Source organism: Mizuhopecten yessoensis, unplaced genomic scaffold (genome assembly GCF_002113885.1).
Source record: "Mizuhopecten yessoensis strain PY_sf001 unplaced genomic scaffold, ASM211388v2 scaffold4033, whole genome shotgun sequence".
NCBI classification, from domain to species: Eukaryota; Metazoa; Mollusca; class Bivalvia; order Pectinida; family Pectinidae; genus Mizuhopecten; species Mizuhopecten yessoensis.
In genome coordinates this window covers 2,168,330-2,190,197 of record NW_018405342.1, presented here as the reverse complement: position 1 = coordinate 2,190,197, position 21,868 = coordinate 2,168,330, and the positions used below count along the sequence as shown (strand labels likewise).

The following is a 21,868-nucleotide window of genomic DNA, read 5'->3' as shown; positions in this document are numbered from 1 at the left end:
GAGATTTGAGATTTGTTATATTACTATAAACATTTTCTGGTGTTGATTGAAGGTAAGTGCGCGCGATCTGCCTTTTTATTTTCTGGTATTCCAGTCAGAATAGATGACCGACTTCGGTACATTATTGGCTTTGATGTGTTCAATGGCGAGGTAGATTGCAAATGCTTCTGCAGGAAAAAAAATGGATTGAATACAGGGGGAACCTTTAGTGTAAGAAATATGTTCAAAGAGGAACGCAACACACACATATACAGGTGATTTCACCTATAAAATTGGTCAATAGATACAGTAAACCAAATAAAATAAGGCAAATATGCGAAGATCGGCGTAAGATGTGCCCACACGTACACAAGAAATTCTCCAAGCCATCGTGCCAATATCACAAATACATCAGTTGGATATTAATTTGGTTTGGTTTGGTTTGNGTCCTATTAACAGCTAAGGTCACTTAAAGATGAGCCTCCGTGTGTGTTGTGTACGCGTACGCATGTTTTCCGGAGGCAGGGTATGTTGGTGTACCTGCCTCCTTGTGATCTGATGCCGTCTTTATAGTGCTATCTCACTGAAATATCATGCCGAAGGCACCCAGGATTTTCCTAATCACTCCGGTCAAATAAACACCGGATTCATGTATGACCGTACAATTTGGTTCCATTAATAAACTCGCTCTATAGTTAGTTTGCTTAAAATATCCGCTTCCAAACTTAAGAAAGCAAGGGTTTACGTCAATAACACCATTCAAATATCTGTGATCTGAAATTAGTATACCATAATGAAATAAACAAACATCTGTGAAAGAACATTTTTGCNATTGGACATGTCATGTTAACTAGTTATACGCTATACTTTTTACTATTTCAAAGTGGAATTATTATCATAATATAACGCCATGTTTTTTTTATATGAAATGTTTTCATTACTTGAATTACACGTTTGTTGAACGTTCGCCCCATGCAGAATTTGCTTTTATGCCCTTTACTCGGGAACACAAAAGCGACCAAAATAAATCTGCTGCACCCCTGCAATATTTATATTTCTCCATACTTCTAAATACCTTTTATTTCCTAATCGCCCAGGTGAGGGAAGGCAATGGGTTCTGTCTCCAGGCCGGGACATACCAATTCCTTTAAAATGGTATTTATTATTCCCTGCAAAACGTTCAGCAGTTATATGGTAATGACAACAACTGGTTAACCCGTTGTCAGTATAATGTGACCAGGCGGAATGCTGTGTTGGGCACCTTCGGCATGGTATTTCAGTGAGATAGCACTATAACGTCGGCATCAGATCCACGCTATCACAGGGAGGCAAATACACCAGCATACCCTGTCTCCGGCACACAAACACACATACACACATGTTCGCATACACAATACACATGGAGGCAGGTCTTTGCATGACAATGGCTGTTAATAAGACGTTAGACAAACCAAAACAAAACAAAACATCTTAAGTGTATTTTAATGTTTTGAAGATAAAACATGTTAAAATGAATGTGTGAAGTCTGACTTGCTGATATCCTCTGTTTGTATGGCTACGGCCAGCGCCGCAATAAATAGACATAAAAAACAACGGAAGTTTACAAACCTTTCGCACAGTACTAATTCCAGTCAAATGCGAAAGTCCTGTAAAATAATGTAGGGACAAACTGACCTCTCCTTTTGTCCCAAAACAATCTACAAAAGCAGTTGCTGCCATTACGCTAAATGCTGAAGGTTAAGCAGGGAATAAAAAGTGTCATTTTTAAGAATTATAACAGTATTATGAAGTAGGTAATGCCAATGCGATCTCCATTGATTTTTATGAATTGAGTAAGGTACTATCAAGGTAATTATTTTGTTGTTTCAAGAAATAATATATGGTAATATCAATGTAATCTCTCGGTTTTCACAAATGATATAGATTTATTTAACTTTTCACTATAAAATCAGGTATTTATAATTATTAAGGAAGGTAACATTAGGGAAACATACTTTGATTTACACGACTTAAACGACATGATCAGTTCAGTCTCTAGTAGGTACGTATTCATATAGTCGAACACGAGTTGTCTCGCTTCCATTTCTGATTCCGGAATGTGGTAGGCTGTGTCCAATTCAGAATGTATCATTGCTTTCTACTCATCACATGTTATTACGAACAATCCGTGCACCAACATCATAATAGGCGAACGTTTGTTACATAATAAAGTTGGTAAAAACTCGGGATCTCTCTTTGTAAGTTTCTCTTGTTAACTGACTCCTAATGCAACCGTCTTTATAATTGACCATTACTGTTGCTAGGACTTTAAACTCTAAACAAAATATTGGAAAATCAAAGCAAATTATGACAACAGCCTAACAAGATGTGCCTATGAAGACAACGCCGAACAGAACAGATAGATGCCCTAAGTGTTACAATGGGGACTTCTTAAATATCCCTCCTCATACGATCATGGTCATGGAAACCAGCAGGCCCCTTCATTCCCCGAACCAGTAGGGGAGGAAAGGTTCGGGGAAAATAGAGGCCTGCAGCATCCCACTGCAGGTCGTAAAATGTGCCTTGTGTGCCCCCCTCCCCCTACAAATGTTAGGGATTTTTTTTTGTCTTCCGCTAACAGGACAAAGAAAAACAACATAAATATCGATGGGATCCCGTTTGGGATCTTTATATTTTCTCTCTGCTTCCTATCAATCTTTTCTCTTTCTAACACCTTCTTTGGCAATGCCTCCTTTTTGGTCAACGTTGTGCATTTAGCGTTATCGCAACAAGTAATTTACCCCTTGTCAATGAAATGTGACCGGGTGGAATACTGAGCTTGTTGCCTTTGGCGAGGAAGCACTGTCGCAAGTAAGAAAAAAACATTAACAAACCCTGCTTCCAGCTCACATCCGCGGTTGCACGCATACATTACATAGATGGAGCATGTCATTCGATGAGTTAATAGGACGTTAAAGCTCGCGCTAATAAATAACACATTAGCAAAATCCAGTCTGAACCTTTTGCTGACTCGAAGTGAAATAGCATGTAAATTGTATACTATAAGTCCTCCATAGCGGCCAGTACTTTTCAAAGACGTAGGGCATACGGCTTGCCCGAGATAATTTTCTGGTAGCGCGTCATCGAGACAAGGGGTGTATGGCTGTATATTTGCCCTATTATGTAGTCTGGTAGAGATCATCGAGAGACTGACTGGAAGTATGGCTCGAGTCCTGACTGGGAATATTATTGTAGCAAGGTCAGCAGAGTTGTCAATACACCAACATACCCTGCCTCCTGCACACAAACGCAAGCACGCATACACAGCACGCATGGAGGCACGTCCTTAAATGACCTTAGTTGTTAAGACACTAAACAAAATAAAAATGAAACCAAAATCGAGATTTCACGAGTGTGTAATCAACTCTACCCCGGGGATTTCGATTAATTATTTTACCCCAAGGAAAAGGTTTTTCTAATCCCGTTGGTCCTGTATCTATTACTAAATCTGGAAGGTGCACATTCTACATATTGGACAATTAAGAAACCAAAATTGATATACTGCCCCTAATTCAACCCTTAATGTCTATGTCTTTTCTTTTCATATTTCCCTACTCTATCTTTCCGGCAGTGTCACCCTAGGCACTCGTCTTCATAAGATCATAGATGTTGCGAGAATGTTAAACCACATACAAACAAGCCGCTGATCATACCTCGACTTCCGTATGAAACCATAATTTTGTTTGTTTGTATTGGGTGGCACGTCCTCGAAACAATTAAGGTCATGTGAAGGCACCCTAGAGAGGCACTTTCGAAAGAGAGAGTAGCGAGGTGAGAAAACTAAATACAGATCCGATGGGCCGCAGATAAATGTTCGTTTCTTCAATGACTTCTTATACCTAGATACTACAGGGGCCGACGTCAGTTGCCTCCTACCGCATGGAGTGGGTACAACAGGCCTATTTACGTACTTTCATAGGAAGTGAAGTGAAAGCAGTCCGACGGCTTCAAAAACTCTATTATCCTTGAAAAGGCGCGTGTCGTTCCCGTGAATACTTCGTGGCACACTTGACACATTTGTACATGTAGATACAGAAGAGTCTTAAAGTAAGTGTGAATTTTAATATTCAAATCATACAAGAAAGTAAACTAGAAAGGAGTCGAACATCCGATTTTTCAGCTAGAACAGCATGAACATTCTACATTTGTCCCAGGTAATGTCGATAATAAAACATAAAAGCCATGCTAAATGTAAAGAAGCAGGGAAACAAGTTGTACCTTTTTCAATGAAAGCAAACCGTCTTCAGTTTTAGCTTTCAATGTCAATCAAAAATTTTCGAATCGATTAACCGAACTGTTTTAAACAGTTTGATAAACATAGTTGTTATGAGGAACATGCAGTATACTTGAATGTCGGACAGCGTTCTTCTGTCGTTTATCTGTTCCGAGTTTAATGACCTCGCCACAACCTAGTAACGTCTTTAAAGTGTCTAGAGATGGGACCACAGTGCAGCTCACTAAAATCATTCTGACATCGGGATAACCAGTGGTCCCGCAGTAGGTTAGTCTGCTTAAATGAAAGTAGGAGGGAAGAGAAATGAAAGAGGTTCACACTTTTTATTAACCTCTTTTCAACGGAAACAATGGATATTAGTTTGGGCCCGTCCGTTTGTCATTATAGTTTCCATGCAATAACTGACTTAAAAAATGGTGCGATTTCAACGAAATTTGGTCACACATGTTTACATGTTTGAGAATGAGTTTTATTGTCAGTGTGATGTGTACTTATTGACACGCAATTGTATATGTAATGTTACTTATATGTTCTGATATGCTACAACGAACAACAAAAAAAAGAGCAGCAAGTTTAATAAATTCCATACCAACTGATAACGAATGGAATACAAGATACTTTATTGTTGTCAAAAAATGTATGTCGTCATTCTTAAATTTTGATGTCATCTCATAGTACCTGTGATATTTTAATGGACAAAACACGAACAGATTATTTGTACCTTTACATGTGTCGGTAAATGATTGATCTGTTGTATCATACAGAGCCCTCTGCAGAATCTGGACTTGTACTCGGTGTCTTATACATATTGGACACCTAAGAAACCAAAATTGATATGCTGCTCCTAATTAAACCCTTGATGTCTATGTCTTTTCTTTTCATATTTCCCTTCTCTATCTTTCCGGCAATATTTGGGATCTTTATCTTTCTTTCTATTTCTAACTACCTTTTATTTCCTAGCGCCTTGCTTGGCAACACCTCATTTTCGGCTTGAATGTTAAGCGTTCGCCCAGGTGAGGAAGGCAATGGGTTCTGTCCCCAGGCCGAGACATACCAAAGTCCTTAAAAATGGTAGTTGTTATTCCTAAAGTTTAGCATTTAGGGTAATGGCAACAAATGGTTCCTTCGTAATCAGTATAATGTGACCGGGCGGAATGTTGTGCTGATGCCTTCGGCATGATGTTTTAGTGAGGTAGCACTATCAAGTCGGCATCATATCCGCGATATCACAAGGAGGCAAGTACACCAACATACCCTGTCTCCTGCACACATACACACATGAACCTTAAACAACACACATCGAGACACGTCCTCTCGTTCCCCCTAGGAAAGCAAGTTTATCTTTTCACGGGTCAATTCCTGTTTTTCTTGGACAAGTAAGAGAGAAAGATCTATCTTACAAATACGGAAATGAGAGAAAAGCAATATATTTATATACAGTGGAATTATCTAGTGCTTTGCCCGCAGCCAGACAGGGACCCTGAATTCAAGTGTAACTGAACATTATGCAGCACAATATTTAATTCAAATGATAAAATATTAGTTTACAGTGTTACAGGAAAAGTCGTTAAATTTCGATGCAATGCAAGACGTAGTGTTATAGTTGAGCTGATTTTAAGAATTCAGTTTGGGTCCGCTACCTTATCCTGTATAACAAAATGCTGGTGAGGATAACAAGGCTCTGGTTATTCCGAAAGACGAACATAGTCGTTTGAAAAATAGCAGTATGATGATGGAATGGACTGCTATTGAACACGAGCTATTAATAGAATGGAAATTCCTATCTTTACGCAATGCCTATTTATAGATGGTAATTTCCAATCGATAATGGTTGATGACAAGACTGGTCACGACAACATAGTAGAACAGCGATAAAGTCTGGGCCTACATTCAATTACTACAGTAACTATTACGCACACCAATAGTGAATTTACTGTTAGGTCAACATGAATGTCAAATGGAAACTACATTTCACAAAGCGCGCGTTAGTACCTCACGTCCATCTTTACCATTTTAAGGAATATCTTAATATCATAAAAGATAAAACAATTTATTAACACTCAGTTAATTCAGATCAAAGTCTTTTTTAACAATGTCACTCTTTTCAGGGAGTGTCGGTGGTAAACCCAATGCTGAGATTATGAAGTCATAGTATGGCTACTTGAAGCTAGCAGCTTTATATCGTGATATTGCCATACAATTATACAATGATCCCAAATATGGCGCGTTGATGAAAAATATTTCCCATACGTGCCTGTCTTTATAAATAGCAGTTGTAATTTTTAATTACCCTTACCCCTTACCCCTTTTAATAAGCTTTCTTATACAGATTACGTAGAGTGTGTTCTAGGGAAAGCAGCATTACCGGAAATAATTAAAGGCATATCGACTGACGGTGATGTACATAGGTATTGTATATTATTAATATGTTTATCCCGTACCTGGCGACAAGACGAGAGCTAGCTCCAAACAGTGAGCTTACGTTCGCTGTCCTACATTCGACGCACGACAAATAAGTGCTACGGAAATGCTACAGCACTCTAAATGGAAATTTACATACAAAACACACTACTGCGGTATCGCTAACAGCGCATAGATGAACAACGACCTCGTGTCACCTATAAATACGGAATGCACAATTCAATATTAAAGAGTGAGAGCAAGTTTCTATAAATAGATGGAAAATCCCAGTTTATACGTTATAACGGGAAACGTTGAAACAGCTATTGTGTAAAGCAGCGACCGCGCTTCAAGGTAAGTGTATCAATAATACACTATAGATAGCATTAATATTACGTATATATTTATCACCGCGTTAACACTGAAGCCATCGGTTATATTGATACTGATCAAAGTATTGTCAATAAAGATATTTCAAATGGAAGAAATATCTATATAAACTGTATGTACATGAGACTTAGGAGTGCGGTAGCATATTGATATTGATATCCGGCGAGTAACCAACTCCACGCGTCGAGACATTCCTGTTAAAGTTCATATCAAATTAGAAGAAAAAAAATACTGCAGGGATAATAACAAAACATCAGGTTATTTTCTTGTTTACTACTTTCAGGAGATATTCCTGTCACAGGGACTTGTCACAGTTCTCTGGGTTTCGACATTGTATGTAGACACAAAGCTAACTAGTAAAACTTGCATAAAAAGATATTACCAGGACCTGTGGTCCCTGCAGGTCGTAGGGGAAAATGACTTACACCAGACTATGACGAGCAAGCTTTAGGGTGCGTTATCTTTACATGAGGGAAACACATATTCGTGGCTCCCCCATTGAAAGACAGTGAATGCTTATTAAACCATGAACTTAGATCTTATCTGATTCCGTGATTTAACATACAGTTTACATTCATTCTAAGTACTGTATTACGGGAGGGCCTTGTGACGTGTGGGCCCCGGATGTATATCACTAGACCCTGTGTCAGTGTATCTAGCTGAAAGTAAACATTTCTAAATCCAGTCGTCAAAAGACAAATAGTGTGTTCTTCACTTTATCTTATTTCTGTCGTTCACTGACCAACGAATTAAGTGGATGTTATTAAAGTAGGCCAAGCAGTAAAAATGGTTCGTTTTTTAAGGATGTAGGTATTCAATTCATTTGAGGACAGAAGTTATAAAAGCACAGCCTCATTGATAGCGCACTTGCCTTTCGCCAAGGCGGCCGGGGTTCGATTCCCCGATCGGACGTGAAAAGGTAAGGGGTCACCCGCCCGTAAACGTGGGTCTCCTCCGGGTACTCCGGTTTCCTCCCACAATAAGACCCCCCCCCCCCCCGCGCTAACATCCGGGTCAACAAGAGTGGTTAATATAATTTAAAATATATGTTTCATAATTGTTGTAAGATAAGATAAATAAAGTTTATGCATACAGCATCATTACTGCTAAAGACAATAGCTTACATTGGAAGAAGCCATCGATAACGTGAGTAGAATGTAGCTTGTTGCATGTTGTAATGGTAAAAACAATCCGTTGAAAATGATTTAAAATCAAAATATATAAAATTTCAAAATTCGACCGAGCTCGAATTAAACCTTATCGGATGACAATGTAATTTGTTTTGTATAATCTTCAAAATAATCCCCTGTAGAAAGGAAGTACACAATTATTGTTTTATTATCAGATATTTATATACAAAACATGCAATTTGAATAGCTTTATATTATACATTTAGTAACCTAACATGACTTTGAAAGAGATGACCCTCACGATATTATAACAACACTTTTGTGGTGTATTGTTATACAGTTTGAAAAGTAAAAGTTCTGGAGATGTTGTATGATCCAAATATAAATTTATTAAAATAACTTACTCTAGGTCGGTGGGTGATTTCTGGAGTATCCAAAAACACACCCGTACAGTCCGATGCCTAGCTCCTAAAACTGATTACCAAACATTTAGAACCGTGATACATTGACAATTAACACAATAAAGTTAATTTGATCGACAGCTGTCACTTATCTCTCTATTCTGACTGGTGAGTACCCGAACAGGTAAGTCAATTAGCCAGTCCTTTGTCCGAGACTTAAGTGTCATACTTGGTAAGACCAGTTAATCTCATTACGTAACATAATTGACTTGAAAGGTATAATGTATAAGATGGACACCAATATTACATGAGTTAATCTGACGACAATGAATCAAAGAAGCTACATTTACACATAGAGGTTTTCTTAAATGGTACAAATGTAATTAAATAGCTTTTGGGTATGAAATTGTTACTGAACGAAATTAGATACTATTATCATAAAATTCTTTATGATAATATACTATAACGTCGGACGGTAAACAAATGATGTGGTTTGAACTTGTAACAAATGAACGTAATTAGGTTTTTCCATTTCGTTGTAGCTGACATGCATTTTTGCTATTTTGTCACTGAAACCATGTGACTCAGTGTCGAACCGTCGCTTTGTCACTCATAACATTTTCAGTCGTGTAGTCATAGCAACATTTGAGTGTGTTTTGGTTTTGTGTGGTACGTCCTATAAAGACCTATGATCATTAATGAACGTGCTAGGTTTTTCAGTGGTGAGAAAAGCTGAAGTAACCGAAATAAAAATATTTGATCCAGATATTATGAACGTAGAAATGATAGTTTGATTCAGTGGTTTTCATAAATGTTTTCATTGTAATTAATATACAGTATATATGTAATGTGCGTCTGTACTAATAGCATCCGTCCCTGATGTGAGGTAGGGATAAGGTAGCGTTTGAATTACTTTTTTTGCATATTAGACCGAGGTATCCGCATTTCCGGCGGTGCTGGAAAATTATATCCTACCCACGGGTCTGGATCGCTTACACGCGCAGACTGGCGAGGGAACTGTAGTGACCTTTCGAGGTCAGTTATTGTTCCTGACGTCATTTTATGACGCTTTGGGGTCAGTCAGGGTCACGAACTGATATATAAAGAAAAAGAACAAATGTTTGTGTAGGAACAGGAATGAAAACACAAAAAGTGTTTGTTGGAATGCTTTGTATAACATTAGAGTAGGTCATTTAACTAGGGTTGGTTTAAATTGTTCCTTGGTTGATAAATGTAAGTAGGTAAATTTGGATAAAATCATATTAAATAGTGTTTCTTAGTCGTTGAAGCAATTTGCACGAATTCTGTTTGACAGTTACCAGATGGCTGGTGAAAAATGTTTAATATTATCAATTCTCTTACTACTTTTTCATGAACAAAAGATATTCTAAGCTTGAGATATTGTCTGTAACACTCTTTGCATAAAGGACATTTGCTACTCTGCGCTAAGTATGAGGTAAGTTATCTACCTTATTTTAAGGACATATGCTACCATGTCTTGCGTTTTGTGTTTCAGTTATCTCCCTTGTATCAAAGACGTGTGCTATCTTGCGCTCATCTTCGCTAGCCAAGGGTTGATCCGGTACGATGTACCTACTCAGTGAGTACATCGCACCGGATCAACCCTTGGCTAGCGAAGATGTCTTGCGCTGTGTTTATCCTCCTTACAATAAGGACATATGTTTTCTTGTGATGCGTTTTTTTTTTTGCTAAGTTATCACCCTTATATGAAGGACAGATGCATACTCGTGCCGCGCTTCGTGTTAGTTACCCCCTTACATAATGAACATAGCAACCAAATGCTGCGTGTTTTTAAGTTATCTCCCTTAAATAAAATAAAAATTGCACGTTGTGTTGCATTTTTCTCAGTTATTTCAATTCGATCATAAAAATCGCTGCATTGTGCTGCTTTTTGTGTAAAGGTTATCGTCCTTGGTTTAGGGACATAGTTGCGTTTAACATTAAAGTAAAATCCCTAGCACTGGGGATATTGGCTACCGTTTAATGGGATGTTTGTGTTTGAGTTATCTCCCATAGATTTTATCGAATACTTGAATTGCTTGAGCGATACGAATGCACGCGTTATTATATACGATTTAAATATATCACCTTTTATATTTTCAAAGCAGAACTATTTCGAAAAGAAGACACGTGTCACAGTAAGGTAGCATATACTTAAACGACTGGCCTTTCCCCATAACCAGGACACGTGATAGATTAGGGAAGATGTTTGTCACTGTAGGCGAACAAACCCGCCATTGTAACCGAGGGTTAGCTTGACCTTGTAGTGTTGTGATCGACACACCATCCTGTAAAAGATTTGCCCTAAAGGTAAAAAGTTTTAACATTAAGTATCACCTAAATGTTCTCCTACTTAACGTTAAACAATTAACACAATGACAAATAATCGTTTCTTGTCATTATATGACCGATTTTATTTTTATACTTCATGGAAAATTATTTGACCTTAGGGCAAAACTGTTTGCCATTGAAGCAATTGAAGCTTATTTTAAAATGATTTTCCCTTAAGGCTGTACCATTTCACCTCAGGTCAAAAGATTTGAACAAAGGCGAAATAGCTGTGTATACATGTCACTTATAACAATGACACCTACTTCTATGACGAAAAACACTTGTAACACATACCTGTAGTCTAATGTTTTAATAAATATAGACTCACAATAAAACCCCTCCTTGTTATAAGTGACATGTATACAAAGCTATTACGCCTTGAAATCGTATAGCCTTAAGGGAAAATCTTTTGACCTTAAGTAGTGTATGTATTATTTTCACAGCAATCGACGTACTAAGACCAAATTTGATCTTTGACCTGCTCTATTTTAGCGATTTGTATATGTTGTGTATGGTCTGGCTTGCCTAACAGGAATACACGTGACTGGCCAGATGTGGATATATGTACAGTACGAGGTATGTATATTTAGTATATGTACACGTGTGAATGTGTGTACGTAACTTCTGTTGGGGTTATGATTATGATTGTGTATGAGGGTGTAGTCTCAGACTCTGGATAGGAAGGACGAGATATACGTAAAATATAGGGTGACAGAAATAGTTTTTCAATGATGAGCGCATTCTTGATAAAATCAAGTTTTTCAATATTTATCACACTTTCAAATTTATTTTGATTATTACTTCAGTAACAAAACAAATCTACAATAAAAATTATTCAAGCATAATAAACAGAACAGCGAGGAGAATTTCATACCTGTTATACACCTAGTATAGACGTCCTTCGTGCTTTCTTGATGTGAACAATTAAATAGTCAACACTTTCATGCTAAAGTTTCACATATGATATTCCTAAATCCATGATGTTATGTAGGTTATCTTAAAGGGGCTGGTCGGGGGAAAAAATACAAAATAAATGGGTCTAAATGCGATCTCTGGCCTTCCAAAAGTTATACCACGGCAATATGATGGTCGAGTTCTGCCTGCAATGTCCAGTTTTGACCACTGAAATATCGGGGAAGCCCCGCGTAAATTTAGCGCAGATCTATTTATATATGTCACGTGGTTGTTTCGAAAGTGAGGCAGTGAAGATCAATAGCACGCCGTCTATCAGCCATGTCGGACTCAACTAGCGGACAAGACAGCAAAACTATACGTAAATAATTGTTTTTTAAAGGTCATGTATGATGCAAGTGTAATATTCCTACCTATATGTTGTTATTATATATAACGGTATTGATACTTCGTGCCTGTCATGACTTTTGCGTGCATCTTTTTCTTTCGCCGCGATGATTACATTTGGCCTTGTTGATGACGCGCATGCGGTAAAATTACATCACTGATCTTGGTCAATTGAGAGTTTTAGACTGTCAGGTGACGATTTAGGATTTCTTTAATATAATCAGAGACGTATATAACACATGGGTTATATACGTCTCTGATATAATTATAATTTTTACTCTTAGGGAGTGAATTTCAGTAAAATTTGAATCTGTATGTTTCATTAGAAGGTATTTTAAACATGTGTATGCCATTTTAGCAAATATGACATTTTCCCCTTTAAGGTAATCTGCTACCTTACAATCAAAATCGTTACGGTGTCAACAAGCCGTGTTCAAAAAGAACACGCCTACAAACCGAACGGTTGTTTCAGCGTGTCACTCACTGAAATCTGGTTCGTCGATTGGTTGATAGAACGTTTGAGGTCGGTGTCGCCTTGTTTTCAGAAGCAGTGTACAACATTGTAGACTTGTTGTTTGCGCGCATTGTCAACCTAATATTACGCATACACGTATATGGAAATGTAAAGTTTACATTGCATGTACATGTTTCAAACCATGTGTAATGACTTGAATGTTTCGTTGAATATGTACTTATCCACATTTTCGTGAACTATAATGGTATTAATGATTACAAGAGGGTAAAAAGAAGAACATTACAAATACTTGAAGGCTGTCCATACCGGCCGCTGCACTGAAAAGTAAAATCATAGAACGGTGCAAGATCTAACGTTTACATGCAAATGTATACGTGTTAATATATTTGTAAATATTTCAAACGACATACATATATATCTTTATAAATCAATTGCCATATTGGACTGTTTCGTTGAGCATAGCGTACACAGGGACTTGACACGTTCCTATGACCCAGACTGAAAAAATCTTTTCATGCTGGGTTATAGGAACGTGTCAAGACCCTGTGATTGCGTATATATATACAAAAATTGCATGATTTTTTTTATACCGGCAGCTTATATCTGCCGGTATAAGTATTTCCTGTCTTGATAAAACTAGACGGTTTCAATTGTAATTGCAATATTTATTCAATATTGAACAAAAACTTAATAAAAACGAAAACAATTGGATATCATTTTCCGGGGAATTATCTCCATGGATACGCTCCATCTAGAGTATACACTGCAGCTGACATCCGTGGGTACACAATGTACTATCGGCACACAGGTTATCTAACGTCACTGTACCCAAATCGGGACACTTTTTAGATAAATATCAATGTTCTTCATACAATACCATACTATCAGTTCCAAAAATGTTTGTTCATTTTTCATAAAAAGATACCATCCACTTTACATTTTTATCACAATATCATATTTCGGGCGCGTGGCACGGTACGCAAATCAGGAAAGTCTTGTTTTGGTAATTATTCTTATCTTCAAATAGTTCATATAACGACAATCAGCAGCCAATAAAGCTTAAAGGGACATCATGTGAAAAGCGATATTTTGTTTAATGAATGTATGTATTGTATGCACTTCCACTCATGTTACCACCACTTGAACTGTTCGGGAAAGCCCTGTTAAAAATAGCGCCGATAACGTCACCTGACTAGGCAGGAAACGGTTTCCAAAGGGGCCCCCAGAGAGGGGCGTCAGGCAACTGCAACTTCTTACCGCAGTACGAAACCAAGTAATATGATTTCTAAGTCCGTATTAAAACCTATTGAAAAGTAGTTATTCATCATCATAAGTTAATTGCACACTTGCCAATTTTCAGAATTTAAATTTATTTAGCTTTAAACATTTGTGTTGCAAATTAAATTGAACATGGGATGGGGCTCATGTTTTTACAATTTATCACAGCCTTCGGCCGTCATACATTTACATATAAATGTCAACAATGATAATAGGCATAAACATAAAGTATATATATATAAATATTTATTATATAATATAAGGCTTCTGCAGTGCAATAAAGGGGTGCAATAAAATTGATATTGAACGTGTGCAATAAAGATGCAAATGAGCGCGCGACACCGTGGGAACTAGGTCGTATTCCTACGCACTACTACTACTACTATAAAAAACAGTTTTTTTCCGAAGCGAAAAAAAAGAAGTCATATTTTGTAAACTTTTATTATTTCAATTGTTATCACAATTAAAATGATCGTTAAAAGTAAAACTGTTGGCCATTTATTATTCTGATAAAATTCTGCGGACTACTTTTGTTAGCGGAACATGCTCTCAAATTAGTATATGTGATGCGTCCTTTCTCGTCGTCATTGCATATAGAGACGTTAGTATTGAAACCACTTATGTAGGTAGGTTTCTCGAATTATATAATAAATAGAATCTAACACTCGTGTTCATGTTATATTGAATTTATTGAACTCGTATATTAATTTCATATGAAATTAATATACTCGTTCNAAAAAGAGAAACGTTTGTGATTTTTTATAAAATTGTACAACTCAATATCTTTGGTAATTTTTTTCTATACCATGCGTATAAATTTATATATATACCTTTATCCCACTTTCACTGTCTCCATACGCTAACACTTAGTAAGTCATATTAGCCATCACACACACTAAACTGTATGGCAAAACCACTACGTGTACATGTAGAATATGTGTCAAATATGGGACGTGTTGAGATACTTGATAATTATATTTGTTCAATACTTTTCATAGATTAAAACATTCTTGTCAATGGACCTTTTTTTTATGTTGAGACAACTTTTCTTTAATCATTTCATTTTTATCCGAAACAGAAGTCGTAGTTATCGGCAGCACGCGTCATTTTTACGACGTAAACAAATGTTTCTTCCCCTGTTTTCAATACGTATTCCGATTCTATCTGAAGTTGAAAATTAATTCTTTATAGAGAAAAGGTTGTTACATGATCATACATTCTAAGTCAACAACATATGAAAACATGTACTGTTGAAAAATTACGATTAAAAAAAAAAAAAATGCTACGCGATCCTATTTACTAGAAGTAGGTACTCCTTCCTGATCAGTTATTTATCCTGGCCCGTCATTTTGACGTTTTTAATCTAGCTGCGATAATGTAGCTTTCTGACGACGAGAGATTTTTTTTTATATATATTGCGTCGGCGCGCCAGATTCATATTAGTACTAATTTAAATCTTGTATGTAAAAACACAAACAAAATCGTTTAATTCAGCAATATAATTAAATCATACCATTTTACTGAACCCGGTAATATCATAAGTTATGTAAATCTAAAAGCGCACGTATCTCATTTGACCTCGATCACAAGTATCGACAGAGACAGAATACGCCGTGGCTATCACAACAGTTAACCCTTAATTGGGGAGCCTCATGACAAAATCAAACTAACCAGTCACTTATCCCTTCCTTTCGCAAAACTTCCCACCTGTAATAGTGATTCCGTAGCGTACTTTTGACCATCTGGCAACTTTTCGCTTCGTAGCTGACACGGTACAACACTTTTCTTTGGCTTACTTCACACGGCCAGTCATTTTGTTTACAAAGAAATGGTGTGCAATGCGCATGCGCTGGTAGAGGGAAATCCCTGAACAAAAACGTTGGCCAGACAGGTAGAAATACCGATGATTATCTTAGATTTAATCATTTTTATAAATCTATTTCAGCCAAATCCGATGGTTATTTTCCATACGGAGTCTCACTTGTTATGTTTATGTAGTATTTGAAAAGAAAGACACAAAAATAGTTTCTTCAGCGTGATGCCCCTTTAAACAGTTTAAATGCTCAAATAAAACTATCTACATAAAGGCACTTCTTTGCATTGAATGACAGTTTCCTGGGCGTGTTCTTTTTGAACACGGCTTGTTGACGCCGTAACGGTTTTGATTGTACACCTTACTTTTGATTTGCGTTAAAGTGGCCTTCATTGAAAAAATAAAGTAGGGTACCATATTATGCAAATGTTAGTGGGTACATTTTAAATGTACTGCCACTGTATTAACTAATTCCAAATTAACATTCATACATGATATTGGAGATGTTGTCCTAGATTGAAAGTCTTTTTGGAAATGAAAATAAATACATATTTGACTCAGACTGTGAAATATAGGATACAGCCTTAAATATGTAGATAAATGAACCTTTTATATACTACACTAGCTAAAACCACGGAATTTGATTTGCTATCTAAGTCCGTGCTATAACTTTGTATACGGCGGCTGAACACCAGACTGGCGATCGCTCACACATTAATTTCATGGTGTGACAGATGTTTATTGTAGCTTCTACAAAAATATAACACTTTGATACGTATTCAATGCTAAAAACGATGTACATCGGGGTCATCTATCAAGGCAGAGATGACCAAAAGGTGGATCAGTTTATAGCTGCCGACGTTTTCGAGCTAAGAGTCAATATTATAGTATCATAGTACACACACAACTGTTCCTCAGAAATGTAAACACGTATGTTCCGACCCCCTGGCCTATCGTCGACCCCACTTCTCAAGTCACTGAATATTCTGTGTCAAGACAATAAGAAAACGTATATACTTGTCGACACGATGAAAGTATAATGCCAGCCGACCCCTATATCATCCGGATTCGGGTTGACATTTTGTGTTTTTGCATAATGTACATTATACATAAAATTACTTTATTGCACATTAAACCTTCCATCGTTGTGTGAATAATTCCTACCCCCGTTTTGTATAAAGAATTTCTATTTCTGATAATTATATATCTGGTATAATTATATTATGTTGTAAGTTTTACCTGCATTTCATTACAATTTGGTAACGATATATACATAGCTGTTTAGCAGCAGGGTGCCTGGGACACGGGGCGTGGCATAAATCTCAACCTTGTAGTGTAATTTGTTGCCTGGGATAAGATCGTTTCCGGTTGATTTATACGGAAAATTATGTCTTGTGACTTAAAATGAAAGTTATACGATTGCCTGTTAAAAACTGCAATTTTCTGCTTTAAGAATGAATCATAATCAAGCATGCATAACCACAATGCCTGCAGTTATTTTTAGTTTAGCAATGACAGGTACGCTTTGTAACTTTGTAAGTTATTTATGATAAAATACTGTTGTGTTAAAGCTACCTCGTGGTATTTATAGTTTTGTTTGTACTGGAAAACACGCCACGCATCTTAATTGCTGACTAGACTGTAGTAACTTACAACAGAAACGTTAATCTAGATCTATGGAAATCTTTACATATTTTACTCTTTTAAACCTGAACGTGATTCTGTGTATAATGTATTTTGATATAAGATGCAAGAAAATTAATTAACTCGATTAGGTTGAAAAGTAATGGGTCGTAGATATATAGGGCTCCTAATCTGTAATCCTACTCCTCGCCACAACACATTCGCGCGCATTTTCACGCACGCTAAATCCCTTCTCCCTTTCTATAGGCATTAACACATGTTCGCAACTTCCTCACCACTACGTTGGATCTGACACAGCATCAAAATAAATGTGTATATTATGTCACAATGTATGATCCTGTACAAAATTGAATTCATCTCCCTGGTGACGACGGGGTCTAAAGAGGCACTAGCTAATTTGAGAGTTTTTCCCCTCCCAGGTAACGACGGAGTCTAAAGAGGACCAAACCAATTTGAGGCAATTTAGGAGCCATTATCTATAGTCATCAGTCAAAAGTTGTATACATGTAAAAACAGCTGTACAAATAACACGAAACGCATTCACAAAAGATGGCCTGGTTACTTTGGTAGCCTGGTAACAGTCACGTGCAGTGAACATTACTGACGATCAAATAGTTTGTGAATTAGATGTCCTATGAATACAAATGTAAATGACAAGTGAAAAACACATTCTAAACTATTTCTGATAGGCCTACCGTGATTTTGACAAAATATCTGACGAGTGAAGTTACATGGTCACGAGACATACTTATAGGTTGTTTGTGGTGTTACTCTGCCTAGTTGTTTTCATAATGACAAATGCAATGTTTTAGGGAAATTATTTCACACGCTCCGTAAATACACCGAACCGGAAGTAAACCCGGACTTGAAGTGATGTCGGACAGTCCTCAGTAGTGTCTGTGGTGAGATGTACCTGGTACATTGAGTGTCAAGATGACAGATGTGTTAGCAATAATTCAACGGATACTATCCGCTTTCCTCCGAAACAGTACAGGATGTTTTACGTACGCCACTCCAGAAGGATTTTTAATTTTTTGAATCCTATAACTGGTCAATAAGTACCGAAACCCGGTATACACGCCTGATGTTCCAAACAAAAACACTCATTTCGTCTATTTAGCGGTAGAGCATCGCATCTCATGTGCCTGTGTGAAGACAAAACGCAACTTTTTATATCTTTCATATTCTCTGGAAAATTAAGTCACTTTAACCGTTGAATGTATAGTAACAATTACTTGCTTAGTATTTTGAGTTTGATAGAATGGTCATCATTGACAATGACATTTGTTGTATTCTCGTAAACAATACAGTTCATCAGGGAACTGAACTTGAAATATAAAAATATATGATTTATTTTTTATTTTATCAAACTATAATATCGGAACTAGTATGTTTTGTCTTAGATAAAGGCGAGCTCGAAGCCGGATGTTTCTACACAAACAGTGTGTATGAATATAAATAAGGCAGTCGGAATGTCTTTATAATGACTACATCACGAAGCGTCATTGGGATTCCGATCTTTGATAAAGAGCAGATGATCTGTTTGATAAGTGGGCACCTCGTCAGACAACACCGTTTCCTATAAACACGCCGAGATTACGGCCATTTATCGACTGTGAAAATGGCGCAGCCATACTGTTTTGTACGATTCCAGTGAAATGGAAGATTACTAAATATTCCAGATGGGGATTTCGAATGATAGAGTTAATTACAGATGGTGCCCCGTGGTTGGTAAAATGAGAGAGGTATCGATGGCAATAATTGACCCCACGCTAAACCGAACAGCACAGTTGGAACGATTCTCGGAAGCTTTGCCTGAATAATTTTCCGCTAACTGAATTCCTTTTATATTTGTTTGTTCATTTCCTGAAATTACTAAATATAGTCGTGTATTTGACTGGGGCTATAGATGAAAGGAAATATTTGTTACTGAAAGACCCAATAGGAGTGTGTATGGTGGACGTGCTCAGTAGGGTTGGTTCCTGGTATGCTGTGAGTGTTAACCGTATGTTAGAGGGGAAATGAAGATGACGATGCTTTAGTCGCGACCAGACAACGTTAACGGTACATGTGTAGGTGTATATATATACAATGTACGTGTTATTTGCACATGTGCGCCCTTAGACTCAGACGTAAATGTCCACTTCTTGTACTAGTATATTTGTATGAATGACGCAAAGGATGTTATGTTTTTATTTGTGTTATTGAAAACCCAGGAAATGAACAGCTAATAATATCCGGGAGAAAGTGACATTACCTTCTGTGGTGTTCCGTTGTACAGATGTGTTTCGTGATCAACAGGTTCAGGTAGATGTACAGGAACAGGTGAGTCAGTCGCACTGTCGCTGTGCATGCTTTATTATTCTGAATGTAATCGGTGAAAACATTGTTGATTGATTGGTTTTACGACAGCTTCGATTCACTACCGATTAGTTCGGTTATCCAGCAGACGAATGTATAGGTATGTGAACACACAGGGACTTCAGAATTTGTTATATTTGGTATGTTTTGACCTATAATGATGTATACAGATGTATGTTAACATAACACCTTTTAAGGGCTTCGATCAACTCTCAGTGACGGTATTCTCAACAAAACATGATAGATCTATCCGGATCTGGGAATTTGTTACAGTTCAACTATGTGTTGACATGAACGGATGTTTTTGGGGGTAATATGAGACGTTTTAGGTGTGTAGTTCAACTTTGGAATAACAATGCCACTTAAGGTCTTAGCAGAGGCGTTATATATATATATATATATTATAAAAGCAGAAAAAATATCCTTATGATAGAGTTAATTAATCGTACAAAACAGTATGGCTCCGCCATTTTCACAGTCGATGATGTGTGTATATATATATATACGTCTCTGGTCTAAGCATTCCCTAAAGTGTAACAAATTCTCAGGTCCTTGTGGATAGGTCCAAAACGAACTACACCAAATTCTCCTGTGTGTGAATACAGTTTAGGTTATCCATTGTATAAGTATATTATTGTATACGCAGGAACACACGTGTTGACAAAAACGTGTCTTTATTTTAACTGGGATATGATGTGTTGACAAGACGGAATACTAAATACGTTGACCTCTAGGAAGCGCGGTCAGGAATATAGTTTATCAGCGAGAATGTGTTTGCATAAGTTGGTAGTTAGTGTCGGGAAAGATGAGACCTGAATAATAGTATATTGAGAACATATTACGGCTACAACTCTGGTATTTATATTGTAAGTTGTAAGTTTGTATCTAAAATGTCACACATTGTCATGACAACATTGACCTACCTGTTAAATAGGATATTTGAGGGTGAAGCTGACCGAGGTGGACTTGTGATTTTCCCCTCCGGCTACGTACATATGTCGTTTGCTGTAAAATGTTTATAACCGACATCAGTGAGATATTAGATAACGTGGACGATGACAGACTCGCATGTATATGACAGATTTACTGATTTAAATGTCATTATTAAAGTTTGAGACTGGCCAGCTGTATTATACACACCGTGAATAACGAGAGGCGACCAATGTGGGTGTCCTTCAGAATCGAGACTTTTGTCTGTGTCCTTTTTGGGGACATAGACTTCAGAGAGAGCAATATTGATCTGAATGCCACAATTGCATGTAACAGAGTCTAGGAATGATTTCTCTCCCACTCATTCGGTAAAGCATAAGTCCCAGGTTCGACTCCTGGCAAAATTAAGCTTTGAACAAAATCATGGCTTTATGATTTTTTAGGGGGAGGGGATTCTGATTGTTCTTTTTTTTTCATATCTTTGCTCCCTTTTTGGCACTGCCTCCTTAAAATAATATTTCCGGTTGAGAACTGGGTGGGTAAAGTACAAATATTAATAACCGGCATCCTCTGCCCCGTTATCAAGTTAACGATACAAGCGCAATCGAAAGGACCTGTTACAGGAACAAAATAATTTTGCCCACAAAGCAATTTAACCATTACTGGGTAATATTTGTAGCTCCCTAAGACACGACCCATGAGATATTTTTTAAAAATTAAAAAGGTCCCCAGGGCCTGTGCTATGAACTATTTAGTGCCGCCTTCCAAAGGTGTACGACAGGGTTCCATTTTTTGTCCAAAAAACTATCAAAACAATGTTTTACGCTACCAAATAATATTATATTATTTAAAATAGGATCTGCTGCAAATTATGAACTCAAATATGTAACAAAACATTGCATAATAAAAAAGTTATAAAATCTTAAACTCTAAAAATGTTGGTATTTTCATACACTTTTTTGCTACATCAATTGTTTTACGGAAGTAAAACACCAACTTCCGGTTCTTGTACACCAAAAATCTTTTAATATTATTTGGTGCATTATGTTGAGATACGATAGTGAAAATTTCAGAAAATTTGAGAACCGGTAAATTTGTCATATAAATGTCAAATTGTAGCAACGTCTATTTCCAAATAAAATC

At 37.0% G+C, this 21,868-nt stretch overlaps 1 protein-coding gene across 5 annotated transcripts in view; it reads left to right on the top strand.

Moving 5' to 3' along the window:
• Window positions 1-6,950: 6,950 nt before the first annotated feature.
• The window catches only part of LOC110448456 (DNA damage-regulated autophagy modulator protein 2-like), a 32,573-nt gene continuing 17,655 nt past the window's right edge, over window positions 6,951-21,868 (top strand). Inside the window, exons 1-2 of one of the 5 annotated variants that reach the window (XM_021494716.1) lie at window positions 10,702-10,904; window positions 11,418-11,501. The gene's annotated coding sequence lies outside the window, so the exon portion shown is untranslated. Of the gene's footprint in view, window positions 7,007-10,701; window positions 10,905-11,392; window positions 11,502-18,836; window positions 19,760-19,872; window positions 19,896-21,868 lie in introns of those variants that run through there. The other 4 variants (XM_021494718.1, XM_021494717.1, XM_021494715.1 and 1 more) reach the window with 4 other exon arrangements.